Raw genomic sequence first — 18022 nt, forward strand, 5'->3', positions numbered from 1 at the left:
TAATTTATGAATCTCTGACATTTCAAATTTATTGAAGAAAATTTGTATTCTGATGCTAATAAAGAAAATTATGCAAATAATTTATTGAAGGTATCATTTTATTATTGTATGTACGTATGACCAGAGCATATAAACTAAATCCGACATAAACATGAGATGAGCGTGATGCGGAGTGTACTGCTAAAATAAAGGACAAGAAAAGGTAATAGTTTTGAGCTTAATTATAGCATACGATTTATGGAAACACGCTTTTTGCTACCCATTTTCGACAATGGTCGTTAAGTCCCTTTAAAAGTTTTATTTGTACATAACTTTTCCCACTGGATTGATCCACTACATTCTTTTATAGGGTATTGTTTATTTCGCTAACATTTTCTTACTGTATGAATCGACTGTCTATTCTCCGACCCTATATCATGTATATTCAGTATTTTCCCAAACAATTCAACAAGTGGGAGTTCAAATTACACTAAAATATAAATTCATAACCGAAGTACTAAAAATTGAGCCGATGATAACCTTGGTGAGTGCTAAATGCTGTAAAAACGAAGAAAAGAACGCGTTATGCATTCCATGCGCCTGCAGTACTTTTCTCAATAAACCTTGTTAAGGAAAGCTTAAAACCTAACATTTGAAATCGTCGATTGCTTAAAAACAATTAAAGAACTGTGTGACCAAACGTTACCAAGCTCGGCAATAGTATGTGCTTACAATAACTCATAAACACACCAACAACTTTGTAAACAAGCTAACAGGGCAACCATTTTGTGATGTTACTCTGTATACACATGTCTTACTGTACCGCCGTACCTGATATATAATTCGACAGTACTTTTTGATATATAGTGCAGTGTTTTGCAGCACACTGTTCTATTACAACAAAAAGCACATGCAAAGACTTTATTGTCATCGACGTCATGAGGACAATGATAATAATATTAATAGTTGCCAATTTTATAGTTTGTTCAGAACTATTCGAGTGGAAGGTGTGATTGAACAAAGCAATCGGAAATATCGCACATTAACACCAATTCTCTCCAGATAGCTTGATGAGCATACCGTTTATAGCAGTGCTTTCATAACTTGATCTTATAGAAACAACAACATAAGACATATTGCAATATAAAGTATACCTATATTTGTCATGTTTTGCTTTCACGAAATTGAATTGGTATATTAATTTGCTATAACGTATCTTTTTTTCTACGATTTTCTTTTGTCAGTGCGAGTTCCAATAAAAGATGCAAGGACAAAAAACAGACAAGTTTGGATGGTTGAGAAACATACTCTAGCAACGCCGTACATGTATGAAGAAGATAAATACAAAATTCTATGGAAATCGATTTTAAATGCTACGCCGGTGACTTTAATTGTATGTTATCTGAACATGTAGGGATGTGTGTAACTGATATTTCAATGTTTTTTTGTCTAAAGTTAAAACGGATTTTTTTATATTTATTTTTGTGTGTTTTTATACATGTTATATGCATCATGAAATGCAATTTGTTCATATATTTGTGGATTCATCCAGTTTTGTGGATAGAAATAAATTAGTTTTTCAGTATTGATTTCGTGATTTAGACGATCTCTGTATGCAACATGTACAAAACCAATATAAAATTTGTAATTTGTTGAAAATTTAAATTTGCGGTTAACCTGTAAAAAAGAAACACACGGCAATTGGTATCCAACGAGAAATAATCAATCCACAGTATTGAGTAAAACACAAACACGAGTTATTTTCTCAATAATAGCTTTTTCTTAAGATCAGTTTGTCTGTGAATTGTTTTTAAGTACATAATATTGCTATGATTTTCGTCCATCGAGAAACAATCCTTTATACTTGCATGTACCTTTATCAGTAGTATGTTCATTACACCACGACAAGGTATATCTTCTTTGTCATTTCCCGTTTTGTTCATTTTGATTGTCATGTACGCAGAAGCTAAACATGCACTTACTTTAAATATTTTATATTTGAGCGGTCCCGGTGAAGTATTAAGTGTTTTCTTGTCTCCATATAAAAATAAGTTGTGTGAATCTGAATGTTTTGTTCAAACAATGTGTTAACCTAACCAGGTGCCCGTCAGGGTAATGATTTGGTCCCAGTACTTAAAATCTTTCAATTCTTCATGGATGGATTAAGCATAGATAAATCATATTATAAAAAAAGCAGTGGAAGAGTTTGTTAAATTTGATATATTCTTTTTTGAGCTTTATTATTACATAAGTGTTTGTTTTTATAGTGATAAGGATTATTACACAATGTTTACTGCTGTACCCCTTTTTTTTACTTTTTTACCTGTTACTAGTATGTCTGTTTTTTTTTGTTTCTTTTGTTCACGCATCGTTGTCAATATAATGAATTTTTGATGCGACTGTCATACAAGTGAGGGGTTTAGCTAGCCATAACAACAGGTTCAATCATGTATGTTCTGCACAAGAAGATGCCTGTACCAAGTAGGGATAATAGTAGTTGCTATCCATTCGTTGATGTGTTTGAGCTGTTGGTTTTGCCATTTGATTAGGGACTTTCTGATTTAAATTTTCACCGGAGTTCAGTATATTTAAAGTATTTTTAAGAAAGAGATAAAACATACGGCTTTAGTAAAACTTGTTTAAAACGTTGAAGTAAATACTGAATGATACATATTAAACACTGAACACTTTATTTTTGAAAAAAAAACAACTGTAGCTTGGATCCTAATATACGGAGATGTGGTATACTTGTCAATGAGACAACTCTCCACAAGAGACCAAAGGACATAGACATCTACAATTATAAGTCACGAGATCACCATACGGCCTTCAACAATAAGCAAAGCCCATACTGCAGAGTCAAAAACTAAAAGCCCCGTAATGAAAAATGTTAAACTATTCAAACGATAAAACTAACTTACTAATTCATGTAGTATAATTTTTTTATGTAAAAAACAAATTGACGAAATACAAATATATGACAAATCGTCTTACGACAAACACTGAATAATAGGCTCCTGACTTGGAACAGGCAAATACGTATAGAATTTGGCGGAGTCAAACATGTTGGCGGGACACAAGCCCTTCTCCGAACCTTGGACAGTGGTGCAACAGTACAACATAACAACGAACTATAAAAATAAGATGAAAAAGGCTTAACATCAGATTGATACTGTCTCTTTTAGCAGCCTCAAAAGTGACTATCAACCTGTATCTTCGAAATACAAACCTTCTCTGTCTCTATCCATCATTTATGTTACCCCTTAAAACAATACAAATGCTGAAGCATTACCCCTCAAGTTTAGTTTGAAACCCGGATTTGTTTTTCTCTCAATCGATTAATAATTTAGTTGTATACTACTGTTGCCTTTATTTATCCCTGGAATAGATTACCGTAGCCGTATTTGACACATATTTGGGGAAATTGTGGGTCTTTAATGCTCTTTAACTGTTTACTTGTTTGGCTTTATCAGTTTTGATCTGATCGTCACTGATGAGCCTTATGTAGACGAAACTCGGGTCTGGCTTATTACATTATAATCCTGGTACCTTTAATAACAATTGGACAATTAAAAGTTTCTTTCATTTTAATAAAGAGTAACAAATATGTTTCTTTCTACCATAATAAGATTTTGTTATACTGGTTTATCTGAGGTATGAAAACTACTGAAATGTAATTAGCATTCAATTCTTTGCTTGCGTTATTGCCCATTTCATTACCATGATTACCTGTAATACAGACGTATATATATGAAACGTGCATTAAACTATGTTCAAGTAGACCTTTTTACGTGACAAGTTGATTTTTTAAGTGACAAGTCGATTTTCCAATTACACAAGCCTGCTTGTCACCTTATAAAGTGCATTTCTCAGATATATAAGTTTGTTTTTATGTTATGAGTTTGGAAAAAACGCTAAAAGATGTTTACCTTTTCTTCAAAAACGTGTTATTTTATTATCTGAATTGACTGACAACCCGTCTTATTTAGCTGTTAAAAACGACGTAATTACTTAGTAAGTAACCCGTAGGGGCAGATATAAATATGTTCCCATGCAATTTAAACATTTGTGAAGAGTACAGTTATATTGATGACCATATCAATGATACCTCATGTCAACACACAAGTGTTGACCTTTCAGACTGTTGATACTCTCGTTGTTCTACTCGAATAGAATATGGCTGAAAAACGGCATATTATAATTATATGTGTAAGTAGATATAGGAAGATGGAGTGTGAGTGCCAATGAGACAACTCTCCATCCAAAAAAAAAGGTAAACCATTATAGGTCAATGTACGGCCTTCAACACGGAGCATTGGCTCACACCGAACGACAAGCTATCAAGGGCCCCGAAATTACTAGTGTAAAACCATTCAAACGGGAAAACCAATGGTCTAATCTATTTAAAAAACGAGAAAGTACATATTAAAGGGTGGTAACAAAAAGACACTAACGAAATTTTCGCTGCGTAATTACATGAACATGAATAAATAGTGTATTTCATATGTTGTTTTGTTTAGGAATGTTGTAATAAAACATCTTAATTAAAACAGTCTTGAGTAATGTTTTGACCGTCCGCAATTTCACTATTTTCTCCTTAATGTTAAAAAGTTTAAAGATGAGGCTACTCTCCAATTATTATTGAATAAAAGTACGTTTTTGTTGATGTTTTGGACTAAAGATGACTGGGTTACATTCATGCATTGACCCTGAAGTGCACACACATTTTTTGTCCTGTCATACTCTGCAAGGGAACACCTAGTATCCGTGATGGAATTTTTTGTATATTGAAAGCGACTGTCCGCTACATATGTCCTACAGCTGGACCTAGATATTCGTATCCGATGTATCCACAAGCATATGTCGTATTAGAGCCTGGAACCTTGGAGATTTTATTAAATATATGGGAATCTGTTCAAGAGAGTCAAAGGAATATAAAAGTGTGTTAAACTAGAAATTTGAAAGGATATTTATCCTCCGACCCATAGTGTAGACAAGTTGCCATACATTAAACAAGCGGTAATAGTTATCAAAGGTATCATTATTATAATTTAGTACGCCAGATGCGCGTTTCGTCTCCATAAGTCACATCAATGAAGCTCATATCAAAATATGTATAAAGCCAAACAAGTACAAAGTTGAAGAGCTTTGCGGATCAAAAATTCAAAATATTGTGCCAAATACGGCTAAGGTAGTATATGCCTTGGATAATAAAATCCATAGTTTTTCCAACAATTCAAAGTTTTGTAAACAGAAAATTTATAAAAATGACCACATTATTGACATTCATGTCAACACCGAAGTGTTGACCACTAGGCTGGTGATACCCTCGGGGACGAAACGTCCACCAGCAGTAGCATCGACCCAGTGGTGTAAATAGTTATCAAAGGTACCAGGATTATAATTAAGTACGCCAGACGCGCGTTCCGTCTTCATAAGACTCATCACTGACGCTCATATCAAAAAAGTTATAAAGCCAAACAAGTACAAAGTTGAAGAGCATTGAGAATCCAAAAGTCCAACTACGGCTAAGTTAATCTACAAAAAAATGTATGTCTGAGATAAGAAAATCCTTAGTTTTTCGATAAATTCAAAGTTTTGTAAACAGGAAATTTATAAAAATTACCACATTATTGACATTTATGTCAACACCGAAGTGTGTTGACCTGAATATAGTGTTTTTAAAAAAAAGACACTACTCCAGAATCATAATAATAAGGTAAACAATATCAGATAATAACAATCACACTTTCTTCAAGAAAATTTTTGATTTTTTTTAAATCCCTTTAAAGGAATGATAAATTGATTCACTTTTTGTGGGAAGAAATCATAGGTGTTCCAGATTTTTTTTATATTGCACCTCTCAGAAATATATTTGTTTCGTGTTCATTAAAAGGTGCTTTTGTCGATTGTATGCTCACTCACGGCACCCTTTAAACTTATTTAAAAGTAATATTGGTTTGGACGTTTTCTAAAACCAATGACCATTAATATTAGGCTAGCTTCCAGTTTAACACGATGGATAAGTTAACATATTACAAAATTTAAACAAAACAAACAAACCATTTAGATTCAAAAGTATGTTGCTATCAATGATTTTTTACTGACAGGAATCATTTAAGGTATCTCATTCTCGATAGCTTTTGGGGGCTTCGTCCCTTTCGATCCCACTACCAGCAGGTGCTTTAACATTGAGCGGTTGGCACCCTTCATATCCCTCGCCAAGGTTCGGGCGTACACGTAAAAATGACCCAGCTACGCCACTGAAAACTATATTGATAAATATCAATGTCACAGTTAAATGTGTATGTCACAATGTATTAAAATTCAACTTCTTCAATAAGTTATAAAATTGAGAATGGAAATTGGGAATGTGTCAAGGAAACAACAACCCGACCATAGAAAAAAAAACACAACAGCAGAAGGTCACCAATAGGTCTTCAATGTAGCGAGCAATTCCCGCACCCGGAGTCGTCCTTCAGCTGGCCCCTAAACAAATATATACTAGTTCAGTGATAATGAACGCCATACTAATTTCCAATTTGTACACAAGAAACTAAAATTAAAATAATACAAGACTAACAAAGGCCAGAGGCTCCTGACTTGGGACAGGCGCAAAAATGCGGCGGGGTTTAACATGTTTGTGAGATCTCAACCCTCCCCCTATACCTCCAGACAATGTAGAAAAGTAAACGCATAACAATACGAACATTAAAATTCAGTTCAAGAGAAGTCCAAATCTGAAGTCAGAAGATGTAACGAAAGAAAATAAACAAAATGACAATAATACATAAATAACAACAGACTACTAGCAGTTAACTGACATGCCAGCTCCAGTCTTCAATTACACTGACTGAAAGATTATGATTTCATCATATGAACATCAGGTACAATCCTTCCCGTTAGGGGTTTAGTATCATACCATCATAACATATATGAGAAGAACATAACCCGTGTCATGCCAACAACTGGTTTTTGAATAAATGTGTTTAGTTCCGATGCAAAGACCCTATAAGTGAATAAATATTAACGCCAAAATATGCAATCTTTAATGACCTGACAACAGTATCGTAACTATATCCCTTCTTAATAAGTCTATTCAAAGTTTTTTTTAGTTTCTGAGGTGAATGCTGACACCTTTGTGCTTGATAAAGAGTATTTCCATAAAAAATTGGATGTGAAATACCTGAACGTATAAGAAGTCTGCATGTTGAGCTATAATTACGAATGATATCCTTATACCGATGATAAAAGTTAGTAAATGTTTTGACTAGTTTGTGATATTGAAAACCCTGGTGTGATAATTTTTCAGTAATACATAAATTTCTCTCGTTAAAATCTAAAACATTGTTCCATACACGAGCGAATCGTACAAGTTGAGATATATAAACACCGTAAGATGGTGACAAGGGAACGTCACTATCTAAAAATGGATAATTAACGATAGGAAATGCAAAATCATTTCTTTTATCATAAATTTTAGTATTCAGCTTTCCGTTAGAGATATAGATACCAAGATCGAGGAAAGGGCAGTGGTCATTGTTAGTATAAGCTTTATTTAAAATAAGTTCAACAGGATAAATTTCTTTAATATACATAATGAAGTCGTCATTATTGAGAGCCAAAATATCATCCAAATATCTAAAAGTATTATTAAATTTGTTTATCAGATGTTGTTTCGATGGGTCTTTGCTTATTTTTGTCATAGCAATACAAAAAAAGGTCCACAATAAGTGGTGCACAGTTAGTCCCTATATTTCTCAGTTCATTTTTCTTATAATTTGTTGTGTAAGATTACATCTACATCTATCTATTTTTTTTAAAACTTTTTGATTCGAGGGTCACTGTTAAGTCTTTTGTGAATGAAAGTACAAAATTTGAATCCTGATACTTTAGATAAGTTTATCTTGTTTTGAGAAAAACGTATTAAGGACCATTAATGACAACATTAAGGCAATATTCAAAAGATCAAAGAAAAACTGTCGATTTATTAAATTTAAATGAGAAAATAGCCAATCTACTCAGGCAAAACACAATGTATAAAGAGTTAATATTTATAGCACTATTCAACCCAACCAAACCTTGGCACAAGATTTTGTCTTTATCGTATTCAGTCAATCAGTGAACTAAATCTGTTTTTACAAAGGAATATTTTTGAATTACCACGGACAACTTGATGTGGCGCACCCTAGACCGAGAACAATCGTTCAAAGAAGAAAAAGGGAAGTGTGCAGTTTGGCAAACAATTTCTTTAAGTAAAAACGAACACAAATATATATTTGATCAGATTTTTGCAAGAAGTATTGAAGTTGTTATCTACAGTCCCTACTATGTTACTATGCTGGCGTTTACTTTTGTTGTTGTCTTTCTGTTTCTGTTGTGCCGCTGTTTTCCTCCTATAGTTTATTTTTATCCCTCGGTTTTTGTTTGTTACCAGGATTTGCCTTTTTCCTAATCGAATTATGACTATTGAATAGCGGTAAATTACTTTTGCCTTTATTTCTTAAGTAATTGAAGTCTTGTTACATTTTATATAGAATCCTTATAAAATTACTGAACTTGTAGTACTAAGGTCTACAGGTGAAGACGTGAGAGAGATAAAGGAAGATCATCATCCAGCTTGTTTTATTTTAGACGTTTTGTGTTGAGATGATATATTTGAGTTGCAAAATGCATGAATTTAAGAAAAATATAAGAGGAACCCTTTCCTTAGTCGATCATTTATACGTTCATATATTTATGTTTCTGTTTTTTTAAACAAAGTGTTTTCAACTTTATAATACTTAACCTCTTACCAAACCATGTTTTGTTACAACTATTTCAAATTCGCACTATAAATCTAGATTATTTAGATGTTTATATCGCATTTTCAATAAAGCAATGAACTAGAATTTGTAGCGGTGCGTTGTATAGGTGTGAAAGGTTATATTTATTTTCTGAATTTCCCCGGCCTGGTAATGACATATATATACATTTCCTTCCCCTAAATTCGTCAATGTATTTCATGAACATGTTGGCCAAATTACTTCAACATCAAAGTTTGCTAAACTGATTACTGTGAAAATCAAAAGACCAACTTGTTAACTATATCATTGCATCGGTATATACTAAGATTTCGATTATTTAAACTTGTCATAAATAAAGGTAATAATACATAATAAGATTGTTACCTGAATTCTTACATGTGTTTGTTGTTCGACCTGTTATGGTATAGACTTGTTTTTGATTTGTTGTAATACCCCGCCCCCTTATTTCAAAGATCTTTAAGAGTGCATACAAAAATAAGACTCTTGCATGTTGCGCTAGTGTTAAAACAATTTACTTTTCTACACTGTAAAAAATCACCATTCTAAAATAAATGACAACTAGAAACAGTTTATCTTGCTTTGTTTCATGAAATATGATTGGCCTACTTAAAAACAATGTGTTTTTTGTCTTTCGGAGGGATAAATGGTACTTTGTAAAAAAAAATCTCTCTGATTGAGAAAAAAAAATGTCTGAAACTGTCATTATCAATATAATTGATTTGTTATTAATAACATGTTTGCTACGTTTTGGGGACGAGTTATTTAACAAAGAATCGGTGTTTACATGTTCCTTTTAATATGCATATGTGGTTGACGTTATATAAGAACTTCTTAGAAAAAAAAAGAAGTTACCAGTATTTATAAACATCACTAAATGATGTAATCTCATTTAATATTTACAAATTAGGTGAGTGTGCTGAACGCATATATCCCATTAAATTTGTGGTAACGGATACAGCTGATACCGTTAATTTGAGACGATTTTAGCTTTCTAATTCATATCTTTCGATTTCTTTGTTGCAAAAATCATACAGCGCCTGCATATGAAGTTTATATCTGCTTCAGTTGATAAAATATTCCAAGGCTTGTTTTTCCTACAGTACTTGCAACCTTAGGCGTTACTGTTTGACGTGAACTTGACTGATCGGTGAATGATCGGTGACGGATGTTTGACTGATCGATGAGTGATCGGTGATCGGTGACCCATAGGATCCGTCAGATAAGTCAAATAACCTATGTGAGAGTTACCCTGACAACTGTCACCGATCGATCAGTAAATTAAATTTATGCACGGATCGGACGGATACGTATATATTTAAAATTCTTATGTAAATCGAACTCCACAGTGTTTACAATCGATGAACGCGGACCTCTACGAAGACACCTTAATTTACACGTTATAATTTGTAATAAAATTAGTTGCAATACAAAAGTAAAAATAGTTTAACAGAATAAGATGCTTAGAGCGTTAAATTGTTTGTGTTGATTAATATTTTCGTATTAAATATTATAAACACCAGAGACATATAATACATAATTGTATTATATGTCTCTGTTAACATGAACTTCTTTCTACGAAAATGGTTATTGTTGACCGCCATTGGATTTTTGAACTTTTAATAGTTTAGAATAGGTTGTTTTTTCATGAAATTAAAAGAACGTCAAAGAAATGATATTAAAAGTTTGTTCCCATTGTTTAGAATTACCAAAATTAATATTCTTTTTATCAAATATTGTACTATTTTATTTGCAATCAGTTATTTTTACCATCTTGAGACAAGTCTTCTAATTAGAATTGAGATATAATGAGAATTAAAATACTTAAACTTTTTTTTTTGTGGAATAAGAATGCAGTTATTGATTTATTTTGATGCAAATTATTAACCATCATATGATTTCAGTACTTTTTGTACATCAGGATTGGCTGTTCTTCATAAAACATGCCTACTTTAAGGAAAAAGATATTAAATTTTTGTACGCGTTACCTAAAACGCAAATATTTCTTCATTTTACTGAAAATTATTGACCGCCATTGGATTTTGTACTTTTTATAGTTTAGAATAGTTTTTTTGTTCATAAATTTAAGGGAATGTCAGAGAAATCATTCTAAAATTTTGTTCGCATTGTTTAAAATAATCAAAATTATTCTTCTTTTTATCAAAAATGATACTATTTTATTTGAAATTAGTTATTTTTACCATCTTGAGACAAGTCTTCTTATCAGAATTGAAATATAGTGAGAATTAAAATACTTAAACTTTTATTTTTGTGGAATAAGAATGCAGTTATTGATTTATTTTGATATAAATTATTAACTGTCATATGATTTCAGTACTTTTTGTACATCATAATTGGCTGTTCTTCATAGAAAAATCTAACATTCAGGAAAAAGATATAAAATTTTTGTACGCGTTGCCTAAAATGCAAATATTTCTTCATTTTACTGAAAATTATTGACCGCCATTGGATTTTTGTACTTTTTAAAGTTTAGAATAGTTTTTTTTCATAAAACTAAAAGAATGGCAGAGAAATCAAATTGAAATTTTATTTGCATTGTTAAAAATAACCAAAATTATTCTGCTTTTTATTAAAAATGATACTATTTTATTTGAAATCAGTTATTTTTACCATCTAGAGACAAGTCTTCTAATCAGAATTGAGATATAGTGAGAATTAAAATACTTAAACTTTTGTTTTTGTGGAATAAGAATGCAGTTATTGATTTATTTTGATACAAATTATTAACTGTCATATGATTTCAGTAGTTTTTGTACATCATAATTGGCTGTTCTTCATAGAATAATCTAACTTTCAGGAAAAGGATATAAAATATTTGTACGCGTTGCATAAAATGTAAATATTTCTTCATTTTACTGAAAATTATTGACCGCCATTGGATTGTTGTAATTTTTATATTTAAGAATAGTTTATTTTCATAAATTAAAAGAATATCAGAAAAATCATACTAAAATTTTGTTCGCATTGTTTAAAATAATCAAAATTATTTTTCTTTTTATTAAAAATGATACTATTTTATTTAAAATCAGTTATTTTTACCATCTTGAGACAAGTCTTCTAATCAGAATTCAGATATAATGAGAATTAAAATACTTAAACTTTTATTTTTGTGGAATATGAATGTAGTTATTGATTTATTTTGATGCATATTATTAACTGTCATATGATTTCAGTACTTTTTGTACATAATGATTGGCTGTTCTTCATAAAATAATCTTACTTTAAGGAAAAAGATATTAAATTTTTGTACGCGTTGCCTAAAATGCAAATATTTCTTCATTTTACAGAAAATTATTGACCGCCATTGGATTTTTGTACTTATTATAGTTGAGAATAGTTTTTTTTCATAAAATTAAAAGAATGGCAGAGAAATCATACTGAAATTTTATACGCATTGTTAAAAATAACCAAAATTATTCTTCTTTTTATTAAAAATGATACTATTTTATTTGAAATCAGTTATTTTTACCATCTAGAGACAAGTCTTCTAATCAGAATTGAGATATAGTGAGAATTAAAATACTTAAACTTTTATTTTTGTGGAATAAGAATGAAGTTATTGATTTAGTTTTATACAAATTATTAACCGTCATATGATTTCAGTACTTTTTGTACACCAGGATTGGCTGTTCTTTATAAAATATGCTTACTTTTAGGAAAAAGATATAAAATTTTTGTACGCGTTTCCTAAAATGCAAATATTGTTTCATTTTACTGAAAATTATTGACCCCCATTGGATTTTTGTACTTTTTATAGTTGAGAACATTTTTTTTGTTCATAAAATTAAAGGAATGTCAGAGAAATCATACTGAAATTTTGTTCGCATTGTTTAAAATAATCAAAATTATTCTTTGTTTTATCAAAAATGATACTATTTTATTTGAAATCAGTTATTTTTACCATTTTGAGACAAGTCTTTTAATTAGAATTCAGATATAATGAGAATTAAAATACTTAAACTTTTATTTTTGTGGAACAAGAATGTAGTTATTGATTTATTTTGATACAAATTATTTGACGTCATATGATTTCAGTACTTTTTGAACATCAGGATTGGCTGTTCTTCATAAAATATGCTTACTTTTAGGAAAAAGATATAAAATTTTTGTACGCGTTTCCTAAAATGCAAATATTGTTTCATTTTACTGAAAATTATTGACCGCCATTGGATTTTTATACTTTTTAGAGTTGAGAATAGTTTTTTTATTTTTTTTTTTTTTTTTTTTAACTTTTGATTTTTTTATTTCCAGCAATTACAACATATACATGACATACATACAATATAATACATATAAGATAAATACAATGTCATTTTTATAAATAAATCTTACTTGGAAATATTTTACATTTTCTATTGAAAAGATAAAGAAATAAAAAATTAAAAAATTAAAAAATTAAAAATAAATAAATAAATAAATAACGAAGGAAAACAAAACACAAAAAAACAAAAACAAAACACAAAAGGATTATCCAGTTACATCCCTATCTATATTTTAAATATCAAATAATTATGTTATTGTAACAACAACAAAAAAGACATTAGTTGGTATTCAATAACAGGTTTTCAAAAACATTCCATACATCGTCAAATTCAGTTATCTTTTTATTTTTTACAGCTATCATACTCTCTAATTTATACATATCTTTCAGTTTTATTATAATTGCTTGCAATGAGAGATTCTTTTTAAAGCATCTAGAATTATACACATATTGTTTAATATAAAGAAAAATCATGTTATATGGGTTGTTGGGAAATATCTTGGATAAGTCTCCAAAAAGAAAGTTTAATTTATTTATTGGGAGACTTATTCCACCGGAAAGGAACCAGTTATCAACATCCTGTAGAAAATCTTGTACAGTATTGCAATTCCAAAATAGGTGTTCTATAGACTCATTATCTGATTTACAAAATGTACATAAAGGATCATCAGTCAATTTTATTTTAACTAAATACTGATTTGTGGCAATAATGCAATGGTTAATCCTATATTGCAACCACTGTAATTTACTATTTTTAGTAACAGCAAAAGGCAGTCTGAAAATCTTTTTCCAGTTCAGAGAGAATAGTTTTTTTTCATAAAATTGAAATAATATCAGAAAAATCATACTAAAATTTTGTTCGCATTGTTTAAAATAATCAAAATTATTCTTCTTTTTATCAAAAATGATACTATTTTATTTGAAATCAGTAATTTTTACCATTTTGAGACAAGTCTTCTAATCAGAATCGAGATATAATGAGAATTAAAATACTTAAACTTTTATTTTTGTGGAATAAGAATGTAGTTATTGATTTATTTTGATACAAATTATTAACCGTCATATGATTTCAGTACTTTTTGTACATCTGGATTGGCTGTTCTTCATAACATATGCTTACTTTTAGGAAAAAGATATAAAATGTTTGTACGTGTTTCCCTAAATGCAAATATTGTTTCATTTTACTGAAAATTATTGACCCCCATTGGATTTTTGTACTTTTTATAGTTGAGAACAGTTTTTTTGTTCATAAAATTAAAGGAATGTCAGAGAAATCATACTAAAATTTTGTTTGCATTGTTTAAAATAATCAAAATTATTCTTCGTTTTATCAAAAATGATACTATTTTATTTGAAATCAGTTATTTTTACCATTTTGAGACAAGTCTTCTTATCAGAATCGAGATATAATGAGAATTAAAATACTTAAACTTTTATTATTGTGGAATAAGAATGTAGTTATTGATTTATTTTGATACAAATTATTAACCGTCATATGATTTCAGTACTTTTTGTACATCTGGATTGGCTGTTCTTCATAAAATATGCTTACTTTTAGGAAAAAGATATAAAATTTTTGTACGCGTTTCATTAAATGCAAATATTGTTTCATTTTACTGAAAATTATTGACCGCCATTGGATTTTTGTACTTTTTATATTTAAAAATAGTTTTTTTTATAAATTAAAAGAATATCAGAAAAATCATACTAAAATTTTGTTCGCATTGTTTAAAATAATCAAAATTATTCTTCTTTTTATCAAAAATGATACTATTTTATTTAAAATCAGTTATTTTTACCATCTTGAGACAAGTCTTCTAATTAGAATTGAGATATAATGAGAATTGAAATACTTAAACTTTTATTTTTGTGGAATAAGAATGCAGTTATTGATTTATTTTGATACAAATTATTAACCGCCATATGATTTCAGTACTTTTTGTACATCATGATTGGCTGTTTTTCATAAAACATGCTTACTTTAAGGAAAAAGATATTAAATTTAGGTACGCGTTACCTAAAATGCAAATATTTCTTCATTTTACTGAAAATTATTGACCGCCATTGGATTTTGTACTTTTTATAGTTTAAAATAGTTTTTTTGTTCATAAAATTAAAGGAATGTCAGAGAAATCATACTGAAATTGTAATCGCATTGTTTAAAATAACCAAAATTATTCTTCTTTTTATTAAAGATGATACTATTTTATTTGAAATCAGTTATTTTACCATCTTGAGACAAGTCTGCTAATTAGAATTGAGATGTAATGAGACTTAAAATACTTAAAATAAATGATTGCATTACTTTTTGTCTATCAGGATTGGTTTGTTCTTCATAAATTATGTTTACTTTAAGGAAAGAGATATTATTTTTTTGTACGTAAAATGCAAAATATTTCTTCTCATATTGGAAATTATTGTAATTCCAATTGCAATCAGTTGTTATAATTGATTTTTTATTAAAAAAAGACTATCAGAAAAATATAATGTAATGTAGTTTGCATTGTTTAAAATTATTTCTATTTCTTGTTAAAAAATACAGCAGTTATTTTTGTAATTTGTTATTTTTAATGCTTCGATTGTGACGAGAATATAGAAAGTCCGTGATTATGATAAGTTTTTTTTTAAAGAATTTTATGATGATAAAAATTTAAAATATTGAAAAAAATAGACTACATTTTTCAATAACTGATTCTTTCATTTTGTTTTTTCCAGAGAATGTTTGGAAAATAATGAAATAAAAATCGCGATGTAGACACCGTTTTAGAACTCGCCGGTTTTGAAAATATATAACCTAAATAAAACGAAAAAGACCATAATCTTTAATGATGATATTTTAATTTAGGTTTTATCTGTACATTTCTTTTCATTTCAATTCATAAAACTTTGCTAAATAATTAATAAACAAAATGTATCATTGAACGTTCGATTTTCAAGAGTCGCCATTTTAATTAGATTAAACGAAACTAAGATTCCGTAATTTGTATTAGTTTATCATGTGACGTATTAAAGATCAATCCGTCATCAAGGTCGATCGGTACTATCCGTCCAATCAGTCCGATTAGTCAATTACTTTTACTATAAGTCAGACAGATTGCTGACGTGAGTTTGACGCGAACTTGACTGATCGGTGACTGATCGATGACCGCTGACTGATCGCTGAAATAGTAACGCCTAAGGTTGCAAGTACTGTATCAGTATTTCCTTTATTGAGTGTTGCTAATCACACGGAACCTGTTAAACCAAGAGTTTCAAATGGTAAAGTTGAAATCATCCCATCGTACATTTCACGGACACCATCACGAGTTAGTTGACCGTTCTAGAGTATCCATTTCACCGATGACAACATATATGTTTAAATTGTCGAAACTACACGAACAGCCCCTTTAACCAAAATGCGTACTGAGTTGAGCAACATGAATAGTGCTACATATTAAAAAGGATTTGTTTAGCCCTCTGGAGAACCTGATTTCACCCCAAACTTTTGGTGTGGTTCGTGTTCTTAAGTCTTTGGTCTTCTATATTGTTTTCATTACTGTTGTTCATCTGTGTCTTTTTTAGCCATTTCGCTATCAGTTTATTTACACCTTTTAAGTTTCAATGTCAATTTTGAATACTTCGCCTCTTTTTATCAAATAGATACTTACTTAATGATACTTAATGATGTTTTCCGGTACAGGATCCTCACGGTTCCTCTTCACCAGACTCATATAATTGAATATTGTCTCCATTATTTCTGATGCTGCTTCCGGTTAATTCAGCTTGATAATCAGAGTAATAGATTTCTTCGTACTCCCAGTATCTATCTAGTCTATTTTTGAATGAATTTATAGATGGCGCTTTAGTTACTTCATCTGGTAACTTGTTCCATAATTTGGCTATTCTTACAGAAAAACTGTTTTTCCTCAGACTTGTTTTGAATCGTTGGTGAATGATTTTATTACTGTTTACTCTTGTGCTATGTCTATTTTCAGTGCTTGAAATTAATTTAAGGAATGAACTTGGATCGTAATTACCATTTAGTATCTTATATGTCTCAATCATGTCCCCTCGGACCCTTCTATATGACAATGTTGGCAGCTTGAGTTTTTTCAGTCTTTCCGGGTAGCTCAGTTTATTGAATCCTGGTATCTGTCGTGTTGCCCTTTTTTGTACATTTTCGATTTTGTCGATGGATTTCTTTTTAAAAGGTGACCATAGTGTGTTCGCACTAATGTTTTGTATAGAGGTATGAAGATTTTTTCGTTTAAGTTTTTAAATGTCCTTCTAATTGCGGCAAAAGTTGAATTAGCTTTGTTCACTTTTTCGCATATGTGTCTTTCAAAGGTTAGATCTTCATCAATTACTACTCCAATATATTTCTCTTCTTGACATTTACTTATATCATGACCTAATAGTTTGTAACTTGTCTTTTCTTCTCTTACCCCTCTACTTATATTTATGTGTTTGCATTTTTCTGGATGGAACTTCAACAGCCATGTATCACTCCATTTCTCGAGATTTTTTAGATCATCTTGCAATATAGTTTGATCTGTTTTGCTTTCAATAATTCTAAAGATTTTTGTGTCATCTGCGAAAAAGTAGGCATCTGATGTCACGCAATCTGGCAAATCATTTATGTATCGAACAAATAACAGGGGACCTAATACTGAGCCTTGTGGAATTCCTGATGTTACATCTTTCCACTCTGATGTTTCCCTATTAACTGAAACTCGTTGTTTTCTATACGATAGAAAATATGTTATCCACTCTAGGAATGGATTAGTTATCCCAAAATTTTCGATTTTCTTAACGAGTCGTCTATGGGGTACCGTATCAAAGGCTTTCATGAAGTCTGTATATATGCAGTCAATCTCATAACCATTGTCTATAGCTTCTGTCCATTTATCTATTACCTCTAATAGTTGTAGTGATGTCGATCTCCCAGAGATAAATCCGTATTGTTTGTTTGAAAATA

The 18022-nt window shown here is 30.1% G+C and overlaps 1 long non-coding RNA gene across 1 annotated transcript; it reads left to right on the top strand.

Moving 5' to 3' along the window:
• LOC139496312 (uncharacterized) lies at window positions 1–1409 on the top strand. Its single transcript, XR_011657601.1, has 2 exons — window positions 1–202; window positions 1224–1409. It is a non-coding gene; the product is annotated as an uncharacterized lncRNA (long non-coding RNA).
• The last annotated feature ends 16613 nt before the right edge of the window (window positions 1410–18022 follow it).

This window comes from Mytilus edulis, chromosome 11, assembly GCF_963676685.1.
Source record: "Mytilus edulis chromosome 11, xbMytEdul2.2, whole genome shotgun sequence".
Classification (NCBI taxonomy): Eukaryota; Metazoa; Mollusca; class Bivalvia; order Mytilida; family Mytilidae; genus Mytilus; species Mytilus edulis.